Source organism: Elephas maximus, chromosome 12, assembly GCF_024166365.1.
Source record: "Elephas maximus indicus isolate mEleMax1 chromosome 12, mEleMax1 primary haplotype, whole genome shotgun sequence".
NCBI lineage: Eukaryota > Metazoa > Chordata > Mammalia > Proboscidea > Elephantidae > Elephas > Elephas maximus.
In genome coordinates, this window is record NC_064830.1 from 45293589 (window position 1) to 45316638 (window position 23050).

General features: G+C 43.9%; 1 protein-coding gene across 2 annotated transcripts in view; it reads left to right on the plus strand.

Annotated features, from left to right (window-relative positions):
- The first annotated feature begins 305 nt into the window (after positions 1-305).
- The window catches only part of MAPRE3 (microtubule associated protein RP/EB family member 3), an 82876-nt gene continuing 60131 nt past the window's right edge, over positions 306-23050 (plus strand). Inside the window, exon 1 of one of the 2 annotated variants that reach the window (XM_049902804.1) lies at positions 306-509. The gene's annotated coding sequence lies outside the window, so the exon portion shown is untranslated. The remainder of the gene's footprint in view (positions 510-23050) is intronic. The other variant, XM_049902803.1, reaches the window with a different exon arrangement.

Below are 23050 nucleotides of genomic sequence, written 5' to 3' on the forward strand. Positions count from 1 at the left end.
GGTGTAAATGGTTGTTCCTTCTGTGATTAGTTAGAAAGGGTGGAGGAATTGTTACCCTGTTGCTAAGGAAAAAGGAAGGGGCTGTTCCCGGTTACCATGGTGACGAGGTAAGCGCGTTCCCCGGGTACCGCCGTAAATTTACGAGGCGAGTTCCTCTCCTTGTTGCTATGGTAATAGAGAGGGACTGTTCTCGTCGGCCCCCCACCTCCCGCCGCAGTTGCTAAGACAAGGTGGAGGTAGGGGTTGTCCTTCTCTCGCCGCCCTGTTGCCTTGGAGACGGCGGGTGCTCTGGCCCCGCCCCGCTCGGACTGACAGCGGTGGCCGCATCGCGCCTGCGCAGTGCTCTCTTCCCCCGCAGTCTCTGTGCGTTGAAGCCGGAGACCGCGGCGGCCTCTGCTAGGACCCTCCGCCCCGGAGCCGCCGGCCGGAGCCGCAGTCGCAGCAGCAGCCGCAGCGCCCCTGCCGCCTGCCCCTCCCCCGCCGCCTCCACCGGAGCAGCCTCGCGCACTGTGAGTCCGGGCCGAGGCGACGGACGCCGCGGGGCTGAGTCAGCGGGAGGCCCGGGCTGGGGGAGGGGAACCGGCTCCCCCCCGCACTGGCCCCGCGCCCCTGCCCCCCCCAACCGCCTTTCCCCCCGCGGGCCCCCGCCCTCCATCCCTCTCTCCCGGGCTCCCTGCGGCCTCCGCCGGCCAGGCCTCCCGAGCCACTCCCCCTCCCCTGCCCTCCCTCCCTCTGGACCCTCCTCGAGGATTTTGCCCCTTGGATGCGTCGCGACCGCATCTCTGCCCTGGACTGGCCTTTCGGCCCCCCAGATTACCTCCAGTCCGCCCTTGTCCCTTCTCCTTACCCCTCGTGGGCCTCCTCACATCTCCCGGTTTCTCTGGTTTTCCCCAGTGATATGCTAGAAACAGTGACGAGGGAGACTCGGGCCGAGGGCATTCTGCCAGACCAACCGTGGGGCCTCGGGGTTCCGTCCCTTACACTCGTGCCCTGGCAGGTTTGGGGGAGCAGGTCTGGACAGTTCTAACTGACTGCGGAGAGCTCGTGGGGCTTTCGGAATAGATTTTGCGAGAAGGGTTCGGCCCCATCAAGATCCACCGCTGTTTCATGAACACCCACTAGTGCCCAGTGGCCTTCTAGTGAGCTAAGCCACTGCCCTGGCCAGTGCTGTGGAGGGCCAGTAGAGGTAGCGGAGGGAGCAGAGGAAAGGTGCCGTTTGGGCGCTCAAGTTCCTGCGCTTTCTCTGGTGTGTTGTTGTGAATAAGCATCTTCCAGGATTCTTTAAAATGCATTCCCCACCCCCGCATTATAACCTGGGTATAATGTGAGGTTTGGAAACAGGCCTGATACCAACCATAGCAAGTGCCTACTGTTTGTGTGTTGAGATTGTGGCAAGACTTGATCTCTGATACTTGTTAATCCGTGTGGTAACCAACTGGATAGTAGAGGATTTTAACCAATATGTGACCGAGTGGAGCAGAAGGAGAAGAACTGAGGCTTCTCCGTGGTGTAGGAATGTAGGCCTGTACTCCCTGCCTCCTTCAGCTGTGAGTCTTCTTAGGGACTGTCACCTGATAGGGGTTATAGCATGTTTGGACAATTCCTGGGTTATGTTTGCTACCCATCCACCTGCCCATCTTGCGTTCCCTGATCTTGGAACACAGGACGATCTCAAACTATTTTCTTTCTCCAGACAGCAGAAACTGAGCTGAAGTCAGAGCTGGTGCCCACAGCCAGAAGCTGTCTCTTAATAAACGTGCCTCAACTCGAGGGCTCCTAACTACCGTGTGTGTACCTCATTGCCAACTTCCTTTGATTTCAGTGTACTGTTAGAAAATAAGTGTAAATATACGTCATTTCTACTGTACAAGAGCCTTTGTGTTTTTCACTCCAGGCTGCAAAAGGAGCGGATGCTCCACTTCTGAAAGTTGCGGAGAAAGAGGTATTCGCTTGGAGTTTTCTGGGGCTGCAGGCACTGAGAAATAACGATTTAGCTCCCTGACTTTGCTCAATCATGGTCTGTTGGCAGCCTCCTCTGAGCCACTCCCTGCCCCCATGCCCATCAGATTAGTTTACAGTAGCAAAGACGGCTGTCGCCCTACTTTTAAACATAGAGATGAAGTTCAGGAAAACTACAGCCCCCATCTAGCAGTGCAGTTTCTTCTGTTCCGAATGCCAGTCTGGGGTTTGGCGGGATGCACCTGCCTTCGGCACGATGGGAACTGTGGGGCCTGAGAGTTACATTCCTTTTGTGTGGTCCTCTCTGTGTCACATAGCTCCCCGATGGAATACCGGAGCAGGGCAGGAGCAGACAGCTGTACTGGAGAGCTGCTTCTCCTGGGTTGAGTGTATTTTGGGAATCAGCAATATTACTGGGGTGGAGGACTGTGAAGAAAGGAGCAAGAAATGTGTCAAGGCTATGACAGATCAGGAGGGTGTGATTAAAATGTTCCCTTTCCAGTTTGCTGTGGGAGAGTACATTTTCAGAGCATCAGAGTGGTTTTTATATGGGCTAATTTGTCTTTGAAATCCATGCCAGCGTTTTATGAGATAATGTTGGAATGCCTTTTAAACTGCTACTATTGGGAAACAGGTCTAATACCTGCCTGCCTAATGCATTGTCTGTCCAGCTGTTACTAGATGCGGTTGTTAAGATCAGGGAGAGGGACACGATTTGATTCAAGTTATACCTAAATCTATGAGCTAATCGATGTTGTGGTTTCGTAGGACTGTAGGTCTTTGATCCTAAGACATACCAGCAATTTATCAACAGCTTTTGGGTAAAATGATTTAGTAATTTAATGTCAATCGTAAAGTGCATCCTAATTTCAGAAACATTAATCATCTAGAAAGGGGCAACACTGAGACTTGAAGGCGGGCTTCGTGTGTCTTAGAGTCAAGACAGAATGGTATTTATAATAACACTGTCTAATGATGACATTACTGACCTGTCATCCTGAGAGCGCATCATGTTGCGGACAGGTTTCTTCAAGTCCTTCCTCCAGGCCAGCCCTCTTTGTGTGGTTACGTTTGTAAGATCATATAGAGCTAGGGTTGGTAGGTGGTTACTGAACAGGGAAAGCACCCGTGTGGGAATCCACCCCAGTGCTTTAGTATGGCACTCTCCAGAAGCTGAGCCAACTAGCTGGCAACAAACATCTTGTGAGTTGTACCTGAATTTAGCCAAGTAACTTCTTTCAGAAACTGAGCAGAAAATATAATTTCTAAATCAGAATGCATTTCCTTGGATTTGTTTATAGACACATTAGCAAAGATCCTGAGGCACGTGTCCTCCCTCCATTTCAGGGTGTTAGAACTGGAGAGTCCTCAGATGGTGTAGTTCAACCTACTTGATTCCAGATTTTGACACTGAAATACCACGAATTAAGTGACTTACGTAAGGTCACCGAACTAATGCAGAAAGTATGTGAAACACTTTGTAAACTGTGGACACGTGCCAAATGAGTGTTGGTGGTTATTAGTAGTTGAGTCAGGATTAGAACTCAGGTTTCCAGACTAGAGCTATTTCTACTACTACTTTGTTGCTTCATCCCTCATGTTTAATATCCCAGAGAGCTTTAATAAAAATAATTTACTAGTCCATAATTAGCCCTGTAAACAAGGGCTTGTTTTATCATCTGAGATGTTGCAAAGCCAGGCAAAATTTAGTGTCACACTATCTACTTAAATATTTATGCTTGCCACCTTCAAAATAATGATTTTTCCTCACACATTCTGACTTCAGGAAGGTTTTTCTTTAATTTTAATTTGCATCAACTAACACAAGCAAATGCAAGTTGGGTACTTGAAGTCTTCTTAACTTATCTGTGAGGCTGCTGCATTCCAGAAAGCGAGGTGGGAGGGTTGGAAGGGGGCTGAGAGGAAGAGCAAGCACATTGGCTGCTGCTGGACTACCTTCTAGCACTTAGAATGTAACCTTTTGTAGGTTTTTGAGAGCCTCAGGGACTTCTAAGCCCTATCCTTGGGAAAGCAAAGTGGTCTGGCCTCTGGAAGCAGACAGATCTGAGTTCCAGTTCCAGTCCTGCCATTTCCTGGCTCGGTGGCCTTGGGCAAGTTATATAGCCTCTGAGTGCCAGTTTCCTCAGGTGTAAGCCTGGAATGATAGTCATCTGCTTTACAAGGTTGTTGTCAGGATTAAATGAAAGAAAGTATGTAGAGTACCTGCTTAATACGAGATAGCAATCATTGTTTTATATTTACTAAAGTATAAAATAAAAAGTAATGCTTTCAAATTTTTATTGGGACTCAAGTCCATCTTGGATCCTCATTTCAGTAGCCCCAATCTCTCAACAGCCCTCTGGGTTGTTTGAGATGCACAGAGAACAGATTTGTCCTCTGAAGACCTGGCACTTGCAGTATTATTTCAACTGCCCAAATAGGAGTATATGAAATGCCTCTTTGTCTCCATGTATTCAGCTGACCTGGTTATCTGAAAGACTGGTGAGGCAGGAGCAGTTAACTCAAGGAGAGCACAGACTTGGTATGTTTGTGTGTGTTGTGGGGTAATGAGTCCTCCACTTGGGAGGACGATAGTTTGGGGAGTGATCTTAATCTGAAATGGAAAAGCTGCCGAACTCTTGTTTGTGAGTAAAGCTCACATGGCCTTCATTCACTTCCTCTACTATTAGAGGTGTTGCTTTAATAGGTGACTTTGGAAACCCTTGGAAACTCTATGGGGCAGTTCTACTCTGTCCTATAGGGTCTCTATGAGTCCAACTCGATGGCAGCAGGTTTGTTTTTTGGGGATTTTGCTCGGATCAGCTTCTACGTATGTGAAATCCAGAGGGCAGGAGATAGAGGGCTGTCCTCCTTAGGAGGAGTGCCTCCTCACTAGTGAGGAGAGGTAAAGGGAGGCCATTTTTGATGGCCACAATTACAGATGGGCTCAAGGCAAAGAGGACCAGTAATTCAGGAGCCAGGGCAAACTGTTCAGATGGAAGAAGGGCAGAGTCGTCCTCATTCCACAAATGAATTTAAATTCCCAGATAAATTTCATTAGGGAAGATACCCATGTATAGGTATCTAAAGTTTGAAAGATGAACACAACAATGTTTACCTCTGGGAAGTGGGATTTGGATGGGAAAAGGGAGGAGGAGACTCAAAGGGGAACTTTCACTTTTTTATGTTATATGCATCTGTACTTGAATTGTTATAAGAAGCACGTATGCTTTTGTAGTTTAATGAAGGCCAGTAGAGTTGGTAGTGGTTGTTTTTCCATGAATACAGTTTGGTACAGAAGAAGCAGTTGCCTTTACTTCTAGCCTTCAGTGCATGGGACAGATAGGTTTAGACTGTTTCCATAAGCACCGTTCACCAAAAGAGGCAATTAGGTGAGGGTAATCCATTGCCATCGAGTCGATTTGGACTCATAGCAACCCTATGGGACAGAGTAGAACTACCCCATAAGATTTCCAAGGCTGTAATCTTTATGAAAGCAGACTGCCACATCTTTCCCCCGAAGAGTGGCTGGGGGGCTCAAACTGCTGAGCTGGTTAGCAGGCAAATGCTTAACCACTGTGCCACCAGGGCTCCTTTAGGTAAGGGGAGGACCCTCCAAAGTGGCTGTTTCCCTGGCAGCCTGGGCTACTTCATTGACCTTCTCCTAGTCTTTTCATTTCCTTCTTGAGAATAGTCCTGTCTTTCTTTTGACCAGCCAAAGCCATTGTTACTGTTCTAATAAACTAATTTATTTTTCAACTGTTGGCTAAAATGGCATCCTACCATATGACCTTTATGAAAAATCCATGCCTCCTAACATCAAGAAGGCTTACAATTTAAAGGAACCCCAGCTGAAATGCTGGCATGCTCTGTTACGGTAGCTGCATTTTAGAGTTGATAGAGCATGCCTTTGGCATAGTGATTTATTAACTGCTCCTGTTAGGAGTGCCTGATAAACTATGATAAAATTATTAAGTATTGTTGACCTTTTAATTTTGCTGTAAGTTGGCCAGTTGTATGTTGTATTTTGTAGCCAAATGTTATGTTTATTATAGAAACATGATGCATCTGTCACTGGGACATGTGCTTTGGGTTGCTTACCCAAGAGTTAGGATGGGTTATGATGAGTAACTCACATTCCATCACCCAGTCTTCCCTTTGGCCAAGTGTGCGAATTTGTGACAGTTGGCCAAGGTTGGTAGGGCACCCTGTGGCCGAGGATGTTTTTTTCTCTGTGTAGAGTTGACCAGCCAATGCTGGCCTAAGTCTGTCCTAGATCTTGTTCTTATTAGCGCCATACCCTACTGTCTTAGTCATCTAGTGCTGCTATAACAGAATTAGTACAAGTGAATGGCTTTAACAAAGAGAAGTTTATTTTCTCACAGTAAAGTAGGCTAAAAGTCCAAATTCAGGGCATCAGCTCCAGGAGAAGGCTTTCTCTGTCAGCCTTCTCATCAATCTTCCCTGGACTAGGAGCACCTCCTTGCAGGGACCCCGGGTCCAAAGGACGCACCCTGCTCCTGGCATTGCTTTCTTGGCACTATCAGGTCCCCAACTCTCTGCTTGCTTCCCTTTCCGTTTATCTCTTGTGCGATAAAAAGTGGGAAACTTTCCCAGGGAAACTCCCTTTACACTGGATCAAGGATGTGACCTTAGTAAGGGTGTAACAGTTCCACCCTAATCCTCCTTAACGTAAAATTATAATCACAAAATGGAGGACAACCACACAATGCTGGGAACCATGGCCCAGCCAAATTGATACACAATTTTGGGGGGGCATAATTCAATCCATGACACCTACCAACTTTGCTAATCTGACCTTCATCGAATAACATCTGTGTTTTAAGCCTTAGGTACTTCATTTACCTGAAGTACATAATGATTTGGCCTATCTAAAATGTTTTGACTCCATATAAAACAAATTTTTTTTTTCTGAAACCAGTCCTATATATAGGAGATACATACCATTTATGTGATATGTTTAAAATAACTGAGCAAGAAGTAATGACTACAAATCTGCCAAAAAGTAGTTTGACATTATGTATGAAAAGCCTTAAAGGTTCATACATGTCTTAGTTATCTAGCACTACTATAAGAGAAATTCCACAAATAGATGGCTGTAACGAACAGAAATTTATTTTCTCACAGTTTAGGAGGCTAGAAGTCCGAATTCACCGTGCCTGCTCTAGGGGAAGGCTTTAGAGGAAGTCCTTATCTCCTTTGAGGTTCTGCTCCTGGGCCGATTTCCATGTGGCTTGGCATCTCTCTTCCCCCATCTTTTCTTGCTCACTTGATTGTTTAATCTCTTGTATTTCAAAAGAGATTGACTTAAAACACACCCTACGCTAATCCTGCCTCATTAACATAACAAGACAACCCATTCCCAAAAATGGGTTTATAACCACAGGCATGTTGTTGTTGTTGGATGCTGTGGAGTCGGTCCCTACTCATGGCGACCCTATGCACAACAGAACAAAACACTGCCGGGTCCTGCGCCCTCCTTACAATCATTGTTGCACTTGAGCTCGTTGTTGCAGCCACTGTGTCAATCCACCTTGTCGAGGGTCTTCCTCTTTTCCGCTGACCCTGTACTCTGCCAAGCATGATGTCCTTCTCCAGGGACTGATCCCTCCTGAGAACATGTCCGGAGTATGTAAGACGCAGTCTTGCCATCCTTGCTTCTAAGGAGCATTCTGGTTGTACTTCTTCTAGGACAGATTTGTTTGTTCTTTTGGCAGTCCATGGTATATTCAATATTCTTCGCCAACACCACAATTCAAAGGCGTCAATTCTTTGGTCTTCCTTATTCATTGTCCAGCTTTCACATGCATATGATGTGACTGAAAATACCATGGCTTGGGTCAGGTGCACCTTAGTCTTCAGGGTGACTGACATCTTTGCTCTTCAACACTTTGAAGAGGTCCTTTGCAGCAGATTTGCCCAATGCAATGCGTCTCTTGATTTCTTGACTTGCTGCTTCCATGGCTGTTGATTGTGGATCCAAGTAAAATGAAATCCTTGACAACTTCAATCTTTTCTCCGTTTATCATGATGTTGCTCATTGGTCCAGTTGTGAGGATTTTTGTTTTCCTTATGTTGAGGTGCAATCCATACTGAAGGCTGTGGTCTTTGATCTTCATTAGTAAGTGCTTCAAGTCCTCTTCAGTCTCAGCAAGCAAGGTTGTGTCATCTGCATAACGCAGGTTGTTAATAAGTCTTCCTCCGATCCTGATGCCCTGTTCTTCTTCATATAATCCAGCTTCTCGGATTATTTGCTCAGCATACAGATTGAATAGGTATGGTGAGAAAATACAACCCTGACACGCACCTTTCCTGACTTTAAACCAATCAGTATCCCCTTGTTCTGTATGAACAACCGCCTCCTGATATTAGTCGATGTTCAACCATTTCAAGAGGTGGCATATGATCAGGAACTGATGGTACTGAAGGAAGAAGTCCAAGCTGCTCTGAAGGCATTGGCGAAAAACAAGGCTCCAGGAATCAATGGACTATCAATTGAGATATTTTGAAAACAGATGTAGCACTGGAGGTGCTCACTCATCTATGCCAAGAAATATGGAAGACAGCTTGCTGGCCAACTGACTGGAAGAGATCCATATTTATGCCTATTCGCAAGAAAGGTGATCCAACTGAGTGTGGAAATTATAGAACAACATCGTTAATATCACATGCAAGCAAAATTTTGCTGAAGATCATTCAAAAACAGCTGCAGCAGTATATCAACAGGGAACTGCCAGAAATTCAGGTCGGTCTCAGAAGAGGACATGGAACCAGGGATATCATTGCTGATGTCAGATGGATCCTGGCTGAAAGCAGAGCATACTAGAAGGATGTTTACCTGTGTTTTATTGATTATGCAAAGGCATTCAACTGTGTGAATCATAACAAACTATGGATAACATTGCAAAGAATGGGAATTCCAGAACCACAGGCATAGGGGTTAGGATTTACAGCACATATTTGGGGGGCATGCAGTTCAATCCATAACAGTGCACATACTTTTAGACCAGAAATTTCAGTTCTAGGAATATTTAGAAAAGTAGAGGTGCATGTACAAATACTTGTACAAGGATTTTTATTAATGTAATATTATTAGTAATATCAAACATTTAAAACAACCAGCAAAGTTAACAAGACAGTTGTAAGCTGTTTAACTTTTTATGATTAATGTTTTATGATTATTTTGTTCCACTATTGCGATAATTAATGCTAAACACTTCCCAGAGGTGTTTCTTTAGATGGCTACTTCATTTCTTCTTTGAGAGAGTATATAAAGTATTATTTTTGGATGTGTGTGTGGCTTAAAATTTACCCTAGAAATTCCAGAGTCCACCCATCCAAATTAAGTAATCTCTCCTGACCCAAATAAAAATGTTAAAAAAAATTTTTTTGAAAAAAAAGTGTGTCTTAGTTGTCTTCTTTGCCTCCTAGCTTTTGCTGTTTAACAATTTTCCAGTGACTTTTCCAAAGCCTTTAGTAAAACCCTGTATACCATAGGGGTCTGTTTTGGATAGGTTTTCTTTCTCCATTTTTGTTGTTGTTTTCAGATTTTCTGGATTTCTGGTTCTCTGGTGACCTAGGGGCCTTATTTGTGGTTAGTTATGTATCTGTCTGTCCTCTGTTTTGAAGGGCTGTGTCCAGGCCTGCCACAGCCTCCTTCCTCCCTTTGCTCATGGTTCTGTTCTGTGTAGCCATCAGCTAAGAGGCTTCTTTTTCTTTCAGGGCTAGAGAAGGTTGGGTGCCCACCATTGGCCGCATGATGGGCAGAAGCCCTCAGTAGGGCCAGGCTGGGCTGCTCTCTCTTTGCTTTGCTGGGTCCCTGGAGCTGCTGGCTGGGGCGGGGGTTGGGGGGGGCAGTGTTGTGGGGAGCAGGGAGCAGGGCAGTCCAGACAGCTGTCCTCTTGCCTCATCTTTCACATTCACATCCACATTGTAGGGGCTGCAATGGTCTAGACGAATGGACTGATACCTGCCCTCTGCTGGTGGGGTCTGCCCAACTCCAGGCACTGGGGAAGCGGGGCATCTGGCCTCCTCTTTGGGATTTGGGACTTGGAGTTTAGAGCCATATGGCTTGTCGCACAGCTTGGCCTGTGCTGTGGTAAATGTTTGCTAAGCAGGATCTGCCTCTTCTTCCAAATGGTTCTGACTACTCAAACACTTGTCCCAGATGGGGCGGAGGCCTTCTCAGCTGCCTGGGATTATTAGCGAACAAGTCTGGTTCTGGCTGACTGGAGGAACTCTGCTACTTGGACGGAGTCATTATCAGGAAAGCATTCTTCTTGAGAACATTGTTGTCCTGGCCACCTTGTAATTTAGATTGTGTTTCCTGACTGGTAAGAAATGAAATCTTAACTGCTTCTGAGTCAGCAAGACCATGGTTGGACTAATGTGTGTGTTGCTATGTGAAGGGGGCAGGGCTGGGACCACTGGGTGAAATGGAATATCCCTTCTCATGTGAGAAGTGTTTCACTGAAGGCTTATCTCTGGTGGTGTAATATGTACATGAAGCCAGACTTTTCTACAGCACCAGACTTTTGGCAGCTAGCTGTCAACCCCTGTTCCCCCCTCCCTCCATTCCCTGCAGATTATTGCCACTTATCAGAGACTCTGGTTTATTCTCTGATTTGTTCTCATTTTAGATTGGTAAAGTTCACAGCCGAAAGCTCCCAATTTTGGCATCCTATTAACACCTTTAAGTGACAGGACCACTGCTAAGTACAGAGATGTGTTATGCTGGCTCCAAAATAGCAAGGTGCCATGTTTTGAGATAACTTGATAAGATTTGCATTCCCCAGAAAGTACAGTTTCCAGGCTTATAAGTTATTTATATAAATTTGCATATTATCTTCACAAGGACTTAACAAGTATTGTCCAAGTCCTTTCTCTGCATTTTGTATTCTTAGGCACTATAGGATATAAAAGAAATGAAACACAATCCCTGTCCGCGAGGAGGCTGTGGTCTGGCTTGGAAGATGAGATGTACGTGTGGAATGATTAGTGTATAAGACAATATTGGCTGTCAGTAACGCATTTTTGATGCTTTATTGTATAAGACATAGTCTCTGCCCTTAAGAAACTCAGCTAACATTGTTGTGAGAGAGTTAGACACAGAATTACATCAGCCACTACAACATAAGGGGATGTGACAGGGTGCTTTGGTAACCCAGAGGGAGAGTGACCCCTGCAGTGAAGGCTTCAGAGAGGGAGACACACTGGAGACACTCTGGAGTGTACCAGAGGACAGAGAATTCAGGCAAAAGAAATGAAAAGAAGAGTGAACTTACTATAGAGTCTAAGTTCAAAAGGATTTTGAGAAGGGGAAAACAAAAACACTGTGAACTGGAATAATCAGAAAAGATTCACAGAGGAAGCAGAACCTGACCTTACCTTAAGGATGAGCAACCTAGGAGTAGACAGAGCCCCAGAGAGGGCTGGCCATGAGGCAGGTGCAGCCTCAGCAAAGGACTGTCTGTGACGAGGACTATAAGCAAGTCAGCTTTTCCAAATTGAGGGCGTGGGCTGGTTTTGAGTTTGAAGAATATTGGTGACATTAACCAGAAATTAGGAAGTTGAATAGACAGTCTAGTGATGAATTTAATTTTAGACATGGAAAATTAGAGGTGACAGTGAGGACATAGAGCCAAAACCTGAGGGTAAGGTTGAGAGTAGGAGCTATGGATGTGGAAGTCATCAACACAGAGGAGGAGAAGACTTCCCTGGAAGGGGTCTCTCCAGAGGTCTTGAATGCAGAGTGAAAGAGCAGAGTCCAAGTGATAAGCTTTAGGAATTGCCTGCAGTTAGGAAAAGGTAGAGAAAGAGATGCGAGAAAGTTAGAACGGCTCAGTGTCAAGGCAAGAGAAGAGAGCTTCGGTGCTGCTGATCGAACTAGAAGGAAGAACGATTCTGATTGCTGATGGTATCCGTTCAGTAAAACACTGGTGGTAGAAGCCAGGTTGCCTAGGGCAAAGGGGGAAATCAGTAGTGACAAAATAGAGACAATGGATGGTCACCAGAGAGCAACAATAGGAAAGGGGAGAAAAATAACCAGGATGCAGCAGCAGCATCCAAGATTTTATTGTCAAAAAAATGATTCTATTCTTTGTCATCAAGCATTTAAAACTAGTAAGTGTATATTTTTCTACATATTTTTTGTTGTAAAACGTGTTTCATCTATAGGTTTCTCTATGTCAACATAATCTGTGTATTTGCCACCTCAAATATCCGGTTCCTTCTGTGGCATCGCATTATATTGATAGAGAAATACGCTTAATCATCAAGCTATTATTGGGCAAGTGGATTGTTTCCAACGTTTTACAACTGAAAATATCTCTGCTCTGAACACCGCTATACAAGTTACTTTTTTTCTCCGGTGGGTTATTTCTTCAGGGCATATTCCATAAAGTGGAATTACAGAGGCAAAGGGTACTAACAGTTTTTTGTTTTCAAATAGGTTTGTTATGTGTTCTCCATGGTGATCCAAACAATTTACAATCAAGAGTAAGAGTTCTCTATTGATGTAAAATGTTTTTTGATGTAGGAGGTCTGAGCATGCTTGATGGCAAAAAGAAAAAGGAGCCATTTGAGGAAAGTATTCCAGGTACAAGAGAGAAAGGAAGCAGCAAGGAATGATCTCGAGGTCATCAAGGAAGGGTTAACTTGCAGGGGAGGAAAGGTGCCCCTTTGAGAATCTCTCTACCCTTGACTTGCGGGGTAAAGTCCAGGGGAGATGACTGGGGTTCCAGCTACAAAAAGACCTTCATCTCCTCGATAAAACAGAGCCAAGGCCACTCCATGAGGGAGGGGCAGGGAGGGTCTGAATTAACCACTGTGAGGAATGAGCTTGGGAGCACACAAGAGATGAATACAAGTCTTGTGGCTCAGGGGTGGAGGCCAAGTTGGACTGTGAATTTATCATGGGCCAAGTCTCTAAAGTCCTCTACCCTGGAGAGGCAGCAGAGAGTGGGAAGGCATCAGGATTGGGGGTTTGCTTGGCACACTCAGGGCAAGGTTTCTGAGGAGGCAGAATTTAAGGAGGTAGTGAAGTAGCTGGCCCTAAGGTCAGAGGTAGAGGGGAGCATAGCAGATCTAGGATGGGCACTGTCATCAACGGGGATAGGGACAGAGTAATAATAGGTTCCAGGGGTACAGAAAGCAGGTTTGGAATATGAGGGGTTAGCAGTAAGGAGGTTATCAGCAGAGGAAGATTTTAATTTTAAAACTTAGAATGGACTGTTTTTAATTTTCTACTTTTGTGTCATGTTTGGATTTTTTTTTTTAACACGGAGTAGACTGTTTTTGCTTTTAATTTTCTACCTTTGTGTAATGTTTGGATTTTTTTTTTAAACATGGGCATGTATTACTAGCAACAATTTTTAAACTAATAATTAAAACGCCTCAGAAATAAAGCTGTCCTTCAGGGTGTGGCTAGATTCTTTGAGATTCATGAGAGAGAAACGAAGATGGAGGAGGATCACAGAGTCTGATTTGACAAGGTGTCGGAACTGTGAGGAGTCTCCATTTGTCACCCACAGATTCCTATGGTCCTAGCTTGTCCCTAGAGGGTGGCAACCAATCAGCAGCCCTTATGCACCTGCATGTCAGTAGTGTTTCGAACCTGAGGAGGTAGGCCATGCCCAGGCTTGACAGTCACAGATGTGCTGTTGTGTGGGCCTGTCTCTTTCCAGCTCTCTGACCAGAAGCCTTTGGAGCCATTCCTCTCTGGTCTGTGAGTGGAGGTTCTTCTTCCTCCAGCAGATGCAGCCCCTTGCTGGGAACACAGCTTCGTGAATGAAGTGTGAGTTCCATTTCAGCCCTCACTCATCCCCTCTGTTGGGTGGCTTTGCACAGTGTACAAACTGTACAACTGTTTATACAAGCCCTGCTTCCTCTTTTGCCCTGTTTTGAAACTTAGCGCTTACCTCCTCTGGCCCCCTCTCCCCCTTATACCCTCTTACATTGCCCATTATGGCCCTAGCCCTGACCCTCCTTGGGCGTGGCCTGTATTCCACTTGCCGGTTCACATTACCTTCATGCAGCACAACTGAAGCTAGTTGGGAGACCTTACTTGTCATTTACACAGCTACCCATGCAAAGCAGTTGCAGGGGCTGATAGCAGGGAGCTAAGCAAGGCGAACTGTGGGGAAAGTCAGGTGCAGGAATCAACATGGGGAGATAGATAAGCCAGGGCCAGTGGTCTGCATTCTTAGGGCCTAAAATAGTCTAAACCCTGCCTGAACATTTTCTAAATGCTGTTTCTTTAAAGCCAGGGCCTAAGCGGGAGTGTGGCTCCCTGCCAGTACCTACCAGGAAGGAACAAACAGTTTTCAGTGCCAGCCTCCAGCCAGGTGGGGTAAGAGCTAAGGTGCATTGTTTTGCATGTAGCATTAAATGGCCTTTTGTAAACGTAGCCTCCTGCTGTTGTCCTTTCCTTCTTTCTCCTGGTTGGCCTAAAACTTAGTGCCCTTGAGTCAATTCCCCCTCATAGAGACCCTATAGGACAGAGTAGAACTACCCTATGAGGTTCCCAAGGAGTGGCTGTTGGATTCAAACTGCTGACCTTTTGGTTAGCAGCCAAGCTCTTAGCCATTGTGCCACCAGGGCTCCAAACCCTGGTTAGCCTAGGTGGGAATAATCAGCCCTTGGCCCATAATTAGGTAAAGTAAGTAGTAATACTATAACTGATAGGCTGCTGTAGAGTACAGAACCTTAAATTTGGAGTTAGGAGACCTGGGCTTGGAATATGTGACCCTGGACAAATTACATCTCCTCCTTGATTCCCAGTTTCCTTTACTGTAAAATGAAGTATCTTTGCATATGCTGTTTCCTCTGCCTGGAGCATTCTTTCCTGGCCTTTTTTTGACTTGGTTTAAATGTCGCTTTTTTTTTTTTTTTTAACTTGGTTTGACTTGGTTTAAACGTCATTCCTTTAGGGAAGCCTTCCTGACCTCCACCCCAACTCCAGGCCAGGTTAGGGCTTCCGTGACAGGGTTTCTCAAATTATAGAATCAATTTATTGGATTGTAACCAGCATTTTTTAAATGAATAGACCAGAAAACATCAGAGCTCATTGCTCATAGTTAGGGTAAGAATTGATTAATGAAATATTTGTTTTTTTATCTATGTCTCTGGGTGTATGTGTTTGTATAAATATTGGTTACAATATAAATTTTTTTATTACTTAGAAAGTTTGAAAGCCATTACTTTCAAAATACCCTAGTCCTGTACTTTTCCCCCGTAGCACTTAATGTGATTATAACTATGTGGTTATTTCTATGATATTTTGTTGCCCTTTATCCCTCGAACTAAATGATAAACTCCATGAGGCAGAGACCACAACTCTCTAATTCACCCATCCAAGACCTGGCACATATTTGGGGCTCCACAAATAAATAATTGCTGGATGAATGGATTTCTAGGGTGTCTTCTGGTGCTGTCAGGTCTTAGTTCTTTGAAACGGGTGCTAGGAGAGAGATAGTGACTCCAATAAAAAACTAAAAAGCTCTCACATTTGTCTTGGTGAACAAGGTTATCAGAAAAAGCAGTTCTTTGACTTTTCAGTCTATAGGTTGGGAATGGCACTAAAAAACTGAGAAGACCAAAACCAGCTCCTCTCAGATGAAGATTGGGAGAAATGAGAAGAGGATACCATCACCCTATTCAAGAAGTCTCACTTGGGCAGAGTTAACATTCTATTAATACAGAGACAGAGTCAAAACATTCTATGACCCACAAACTGAGATAGAAAATCTGAATAGACCTATAACAAGAGAAGAATTGAAGAGGTAATAACCACCGCCCCCGCCCCCCCCCCCCCCCGCAAAAAAAATCCTAGCCCAAACGGCTTCCAGATGGCTTCACTGGTGAATTCTACCAGACATTCAGAGAACAGATCATACCAGTAATACTCAAACTATTTCAGAGGACAGAAGGGGAAGGAATACTCCCAAATTCATTCTGAGAAGCCAGTGTAACCTTGATACCAGAGACAGGCAAAGACACTGCAAAAAAAGAAAATTACAGACCAATATCTCTCATGAATATAGATGCAAAAATTCCCAACAAAATTCTCATGAATAGAATTCAGCATCCTATCAAAAAAATAATACACCACGACCAAGTAGGACTCATACCAGGTATGCGAGTATGGTTCAACATTAGAAAATCAATCAACCTAATCCACCACATAAGTAGAACAAAAGAAGAGAATCACATAATCACCTCAGTCAACACAGAAAAGGCATTTGATAAACTCCAACATTTATTCCTGATAAAAACTCTCATAGAAGGGAAATTCCTCAACATAATAAAGGGCATCTATACAAAACCAACAGTCAACGTCATTCTCAATGGATTGAGACTGAAAGCATTCCCCCTGAGAACGAGAATAAGACAAGGATGCCCTTTAACATCACTCCTATTTAAGATTGTACTGGAAGTCCTAGCTAGGGCAGTAAGGCAAAAAAAAAAGAAAGGGCATCTAAATTGGAAAGGAAGAAGGAAAACTATCTCTGTTCACAGATGATATGATCCTATACGTAAAGAAACCCAGATTCCACAAGAAAACTACTGGAACTAATAGATTCAGCAGAGCATCAGGATATAAGATCAACATACAAAGATCAATTGGCTTCCTATACACCAACAAAGAGAACTCAAAAAGGAAATCAGGAAAACAATACCATTTATAATAGCCCCTTAAAAGGTAAAATACTGAGGAATAAATCTAGCCAGGAATGTAAAAGACCATACAAAGAAAACAATGAAACACTATTGCAAGAAACCAAGAGATCTGCATAAATAGAAAAACATACCAGGCTCAAGGATAGGAAGACTCAACATTGTAAAAATGTCAATCCTACCCAAAACGAGCTACAGATATAATGCAATCCTGATCCAGACACCAACAGCATTCTTTAACAAGGTGGAAAAACTAATCACTAACTTTATATGGAAAGGAAAGAGGCCCCGGATGAGCAAAGCAATACTGAAGAAAAGGAACAAAGTAGGAAGCCTCACACTACCTGATCTCAGAACCTACTATACAGCACAGTAGTCAAAACAGCCTGGTACTGGTACAATGACAGGCATATAGACCAATAGAAGAGAATCAAGAACAAAGACTTAAATTCATCCACCTATGGTCAGCTGATCTTTGACAAAGGACCAAAGCTCATTAAATGGGGAAAAGACAGTCTTTTTAACAAGTGATGCTGGCAAAACTAGATGATTGAATTATGTCCCTGCAAAAATGTGTGTATCAATGTGGCTGGGCCATGATTCCTGGTATTGTGTGATTTTCCTATATGTTGTAAATTCTGCCTCTATGATGTTAATGAGGGAAGATGGGCTGCAGTTGTGTTAGTCAGGCAGGACTCAATCTACAAGACTGGATTGTGTCCTGAGGCAGTCTCTTGAGGTATAAAAGAGAGAAGCGAATGGAGAGACAGGGGACCTCATACCACCAAGAAAGCAGTGCCAGGGTCCCTGTACAGAAAACCTCATAGTCCGGGGGAACACTGATGAGAAGGCTGACAGGGAGAGAAAGCCTTCCCCTTAGGCTGACGCCCTGAATTTAGACTTTTAGCCTTTCTTTACTGTGAGGAAATAAACTTCTCTTTGTTAAAGCCATTCACTTGTGGTATTTCTATTACAGCAGCACTAGATGACTAAGACAGCCATCTATAAAAAAGTGAAACAGGACCCATACTTCACACCATACACAAAAACTAACAAAGACCTAAATATAAAACCTAAAATGATAAAGATCATGGAAGGAGAAACAAGGACAATGTTCAGAGCCCTAATATATGGCATAAATTCAGTATGAACCATAACTAACAATGCACAAATACTAGAAGATAAACTAGATAACTGGGAGCCCCTAAAAATTAAACACTTAAGCTTATCAAAAGACTTCACCAAAAGAGTAAAAATAGAACCTAGAGACTGGGGAAAAAAAATTTGACTACAACATATCCAACAAGGGTTTATCTCTAAAATCTGTAAAATTCTTCAACACCTGAATAACAACAAATCAAATAATCCAATTCAAAAATAGGCAAAGGATATGAACATACAACTCACCAAAGAAGACATTCAAGCAGCTAGCAGACACATGAGGAAATCCTCCAGATCAATCGCCATTAGAGAAATGCAAGTCAAAACTACAATCAGATACTATCTCACCCTGACATTACTGGCACCAAAAAAAAAAAAAAAGAGGAAAATAACAAATGTTGGAGAGATTATGGGGGGACTGGAGCTCTTATGCACTGTGATGGGAATGTAGAATGGTACAGCCACTCTGGAAAATGATGTCGTGCCTCCTTAAAAAGCTAGAAATAGAAATACCATAGGATCCAGCAATCCCACTCCTAGGAATATATCCTAGAGAAATAAGAGCTGTCACACGAATAGACATACGTGCACCCGTGTTTACTGCAGCATTATTCACAATAACAAAAAGATGGACGCAATCTAAGTTGCCATCAACAGGTGAGTGGATAAATAAATTATGGTACATACACACAGTGGAATACTGTGAAACGATGAAGAACGATGATGAATCTGTGAAACATCTCACAATATGAATGAATCTGGAGGGCACTGTGCTGAGGGAAATAAATCAGTCACAAAAGGACAAATATTGTATTAGACCACTATCATAAAAAACTCAAGAAAAGGTTTACACACAGAAAAATACAATCTTTGATGATTACAAAAGAACGGGGTTGTGGGGAGGGGAAATCGCCAGCTAAATAGTAGATAGGTGTTAACTTTGGTGAAAGGAAAGACAACAGACAACATAGGGGAAATAACAACTTGACCAAGGCAAAGCCATAGAAGCTTCTTAGACATATCCAAACACCTGGAGGTAACTGAGTTACTGGGGCTGAGAGCTGGGGACCATGGTCTTGGGGGACATCTGGGTCAACTGGTGTAACATAGTTCATAAAGAAACTGTTGTTCATCCTCCTTTGATGAGTAGCATCTGGGGTCTTAAAAGCTTGTGAGCGGCCATCGAAAAGCCACCCCTTGATCCCATCTCGTTCAGAGGAAAGGAAAATTAAGAAAATCCAGGATGGAAGGAAAATATCGGGCAAAAGGACTAATGGACTACATGAACCACAGCCTCCACCAGCCTGAGCCCAGAAGAACTAGACGATGCCCAGCTACTACCACCTACCACTCTGACAGGGATCACAATAAAGGGTCCTAGACAGAGCAGGAGAAAAATGTAGAGCAAGATGCAAACTCACAAAAAAAAGACCAGACTTGGTTGTGTGACAGAGGCTTGAGGAACTCTTTAGTCAATGGCTCCCAGACACCCTGCTGACTCAGAACTGAAGCCATTCCCAAATTCCACCTTTCAGCCAAAGATTAGATAGGCCTATAAAACAAAGAATAACACACGTGAGGAATGTGCTTCTTAGTTCAATCAAGCATATGAGACAAATGGGCAACACCTGCCCAAAAGCAAAGACAAGCAGGCAGGAAGAAACAGGAAAACTGTACTAATGGACACAGGGAACCTGGAGTGTAAAGGGAAAGGGGGAGAGTGCTGACACATTGTGGGGATTGCAACCAATGTCACAAAACAATTTGTGTATAAATTTTTGAGTGGGAAACTTATTTGTGCTGTGAACTTTCACCTGAAACACAATTTAAAAAAATAGGAAAAAAAAAAAAAAATCAGTGACCAAGCCCACCACATGATCTACGTGTACATAAAGAAAAAGTCAGCTTGATTAGTGTAGCCTTTCCTAACAGTTGATCCCGATTCCCTAGATACGTGTGCTGAGACCCTGGCGCAGGAGCCTACTGGATTCTGAGCGTAGGCTTCAGAACTCGTTTTCTCCCTGAAGCACACTTGAGCCTTGCCCACGAACCTTCTAGAGAAGTGATATACTTCCTGAGGGAGCTCTCTGAACCTGGCCAGCCTGAGAACAAGTAGAGTCCCTGTGCCTTTCCAGGTATAACCATCCCTCTGATTTCAGCCCAAGGACTGTCCCATGGCCTGAAAGGTTCCATTGGCAAAACCCAGCAAGCAGCGCTGTGGCCCAGAACTGTCACAGGATGTGCTAAAAGGTCATAACTCAAGAGGACTGGTGCCTCTGAGGCCCTCTTGAAGGGTGCTGGGAACCCAGTGATAACGCAGGCCCTGTCAGAAGTGTTTAAGAAGATGCAATTTGTTCCTTTATCTTTAAAGCTCATTGTTTGAACTCAGATGGTTCTGCCAGCATCTGGCTGTTCTTGGAAATTATGTTGCTTGCTGCCTGGAGTGGATGACCTCTTTGGGAAGGACTAGGGAATAGCTAGTTGTTTCAGAGCTCCCAGAACTGTTAGATGAAACATCTGAATTTATACATTGCTTTCAGCGTGGTTTTCTGGAATCAACAGCTCCTTCTAACAGCCTCTCCAAAGAGGCTGCCCGTCAGCTTCCCTGAAGAAGCTTTCCAGGGTACCTAAGGAGATGCAGGTGGGTTGTTGAAGGCAGAAGGTGAGCTAAGGGAAACAACTTAGAAGCCTTTGACTGCAGGTTGTCCCTGGGCAGCAGCTGCCTCTCACCTGTGGTCCCTTCCGCATGTTAGGGTTTGGAGTTTGGAAAGGCATTCCTCAAGCAGCTGCCAGAACAAAACAGAAAAACTGTTCCTGTCAAGTCGATGCCAACTCATAGCAACCTTATAGGACAGAGTAGAACTGCCTCATAGGGTTTCCAGGGAGTGGCTGGTGGATTTGAACTGCCGACCTTCTGGTTAGCAGCGAAAGGAAGCTGCCTAGTCCTTAGTTATTCCTCCAGGGAACGTGCTTGAGAATTTTTACGTCATTTATCTCACCCTCACCCTAATAATATTTGCATCTATTCATTAGCTTTCCCATGAATTAAAAAAAAAGAAAATTCTCAAAAATCACTGTTAATCATTCCTTCTGGGTTTAAGCATAGCAACAATTGTGAGGATGGTGCAGGACCAGGCAGCGTTTTGTTCTGTTGTGCATAGAGTCGCTGTGAGCCAGAACCGGCTCCACGGCACCAATAACGACGTACATACACATACACATACATACATATCTTCAGAAAAACTTGTAAGAGTATTGTGTGTCTAACTAATGTTTTTAACGTATAATGCATTGCCTTGGGGTCATTTCCAACAATTAGCAGTAGAACTGCCCCATAAGGTTTCCAAGGCTGTAATCTTTATGGAAGCAGACTGCCACGTCTTTCTCCTGTGGAGCGGCTGGTGGGTTCAAACCTCAGACCTATCAGGTAGCAGCCAAGCACTTAACCACTGTGCCACCAGAGTTCCTTCTTTAACATAGAAAAACCCATTGCCATCGACTCCAACTCATAGTGACCCTATAGGACAAAGTAGAACTGCCCCATAGGGTTTCCAAGGAGCAGCTGGTGAATTCAAACCACCAACCTTTTGGTTAGCAGTTGAACTCTCAACCACTGCACCACCAAGATTCCTCTTTAATATATAGTCATCAAAACCCTCCCCCACCTTTTTTATAACAATTTTGATTCAAATTTGCCTTTAAAATTAAACATTTTAATATTGAAACTTTGAAAAGCCTAAGATAGAAAATGAAAGTCTTCCATACACCTGACCCCAGACAGAATCACTGCCACTAGTTTGCTGAAGTTTCCTCCAGTTTTCTACACACATACCAACGTATTATTTATTTTTAAAAACATGAGATCTTACTATTTTTCATTTATAGAAAAATTAGAAAAGATAGAGTAAATGAGAAAATTGAAACCACTTGTCATTCTGTGAGGTAGTATTGGCACCAAAAGATGGCTTAGGTGGGCTTTAGCACTGGCCCCCACCTCCCGCCTCCACACACAAATCTGCCCCAGGTAAACATACAGTCCAAACACAGATGTGTGCCTGTTCGGCAAATGCAGCTTCGAGATCCATCTTTTGCCCTGTCTTCTCTGGATTACCAACCCTAAGCCCCTCTGTATAGCCTGTTGGCACCATTGTTCTTTAACTGTGTTTAGCATTTTTCTGCTTTGTCTCCCAGTCTTATGTCTGTCTTTTAACTAGAGTGGTATCCATTTACAGTTTTTCCAGTAGTTGTGTTCCAGTGCCAGTGCAAGATACTTGTAGACACCACCTCCATTGCCCCAGGTAACATTATACTTGGTTTTGTTTTTATCCCCAGTAACAAAACACTTATTTCCAAGACTCTGAAATAGCATGTCAGCAAACTTTGTTTTGAGCTTACCCCTGGGATATGCATTCACTGTGCTAGTGGAAAAGCTGATATATAGAAGCAATGACTTGTTTAAGATCAAAGTAAAACTGTGCCTTAGCTAAAGCTAGACTTACTTAAAAAATCACTTGCCGTCGGGTCGATTCCTACTCATGGTGACCTCATGTGTGTCAGAGTTGAACTATGCACCATCCGGTTTTCAATGGCTTGTTTTTTGGAAGTAGATTGCCAATCCTTTCTTCCAAGGTGCCTCTAGGTGGACTCGAACCTCCAACCTTTCAGTTAACAGCTGAGTGCATTAACCATTTGTACAACCCAGGTACCCCACACTTACCTACAGGTCTGTAACTGCCCAAGATCACTGCTGAACTGCCTAAGTTTATTGAAACTTCTAGAAAGGAGTAGAAGACATTCCTAGGTCTTGAGTTCTTTCTTTTCTTTTAGTTTGGGTATCTGCTGCCTAGTACCTTTTAGATAGATGGGCTTCAGCCCTGAAAGAGGTTGTTAAAAGACATATGCTTTTGAAACTCTTCTTCCCTTTGGGGTGAAGGACAAGGCAGACAGAATCCCACCTGGGCTGTCACTCCCATCTCATGAAACATTTCACAGTATTCTTGTTGTACACTCACTTTTGTACATCTCATTTCTCCATGTGTAAACACAGCCAGAGAGAATTCTGACAAAAATAATCCCATTGGATAAAGATTATTGCTATAGAAGTAATGCGTTAGAAGTAGGCTCTGGAGGCCTACCCCATAACCTCGGGTCTGGCCCAGACCAGCAACACCGTACACAACCATGGCCATGGGGGAAAAACAGCTGTAAAAATTGTGCAATGGTGTCAAACCTC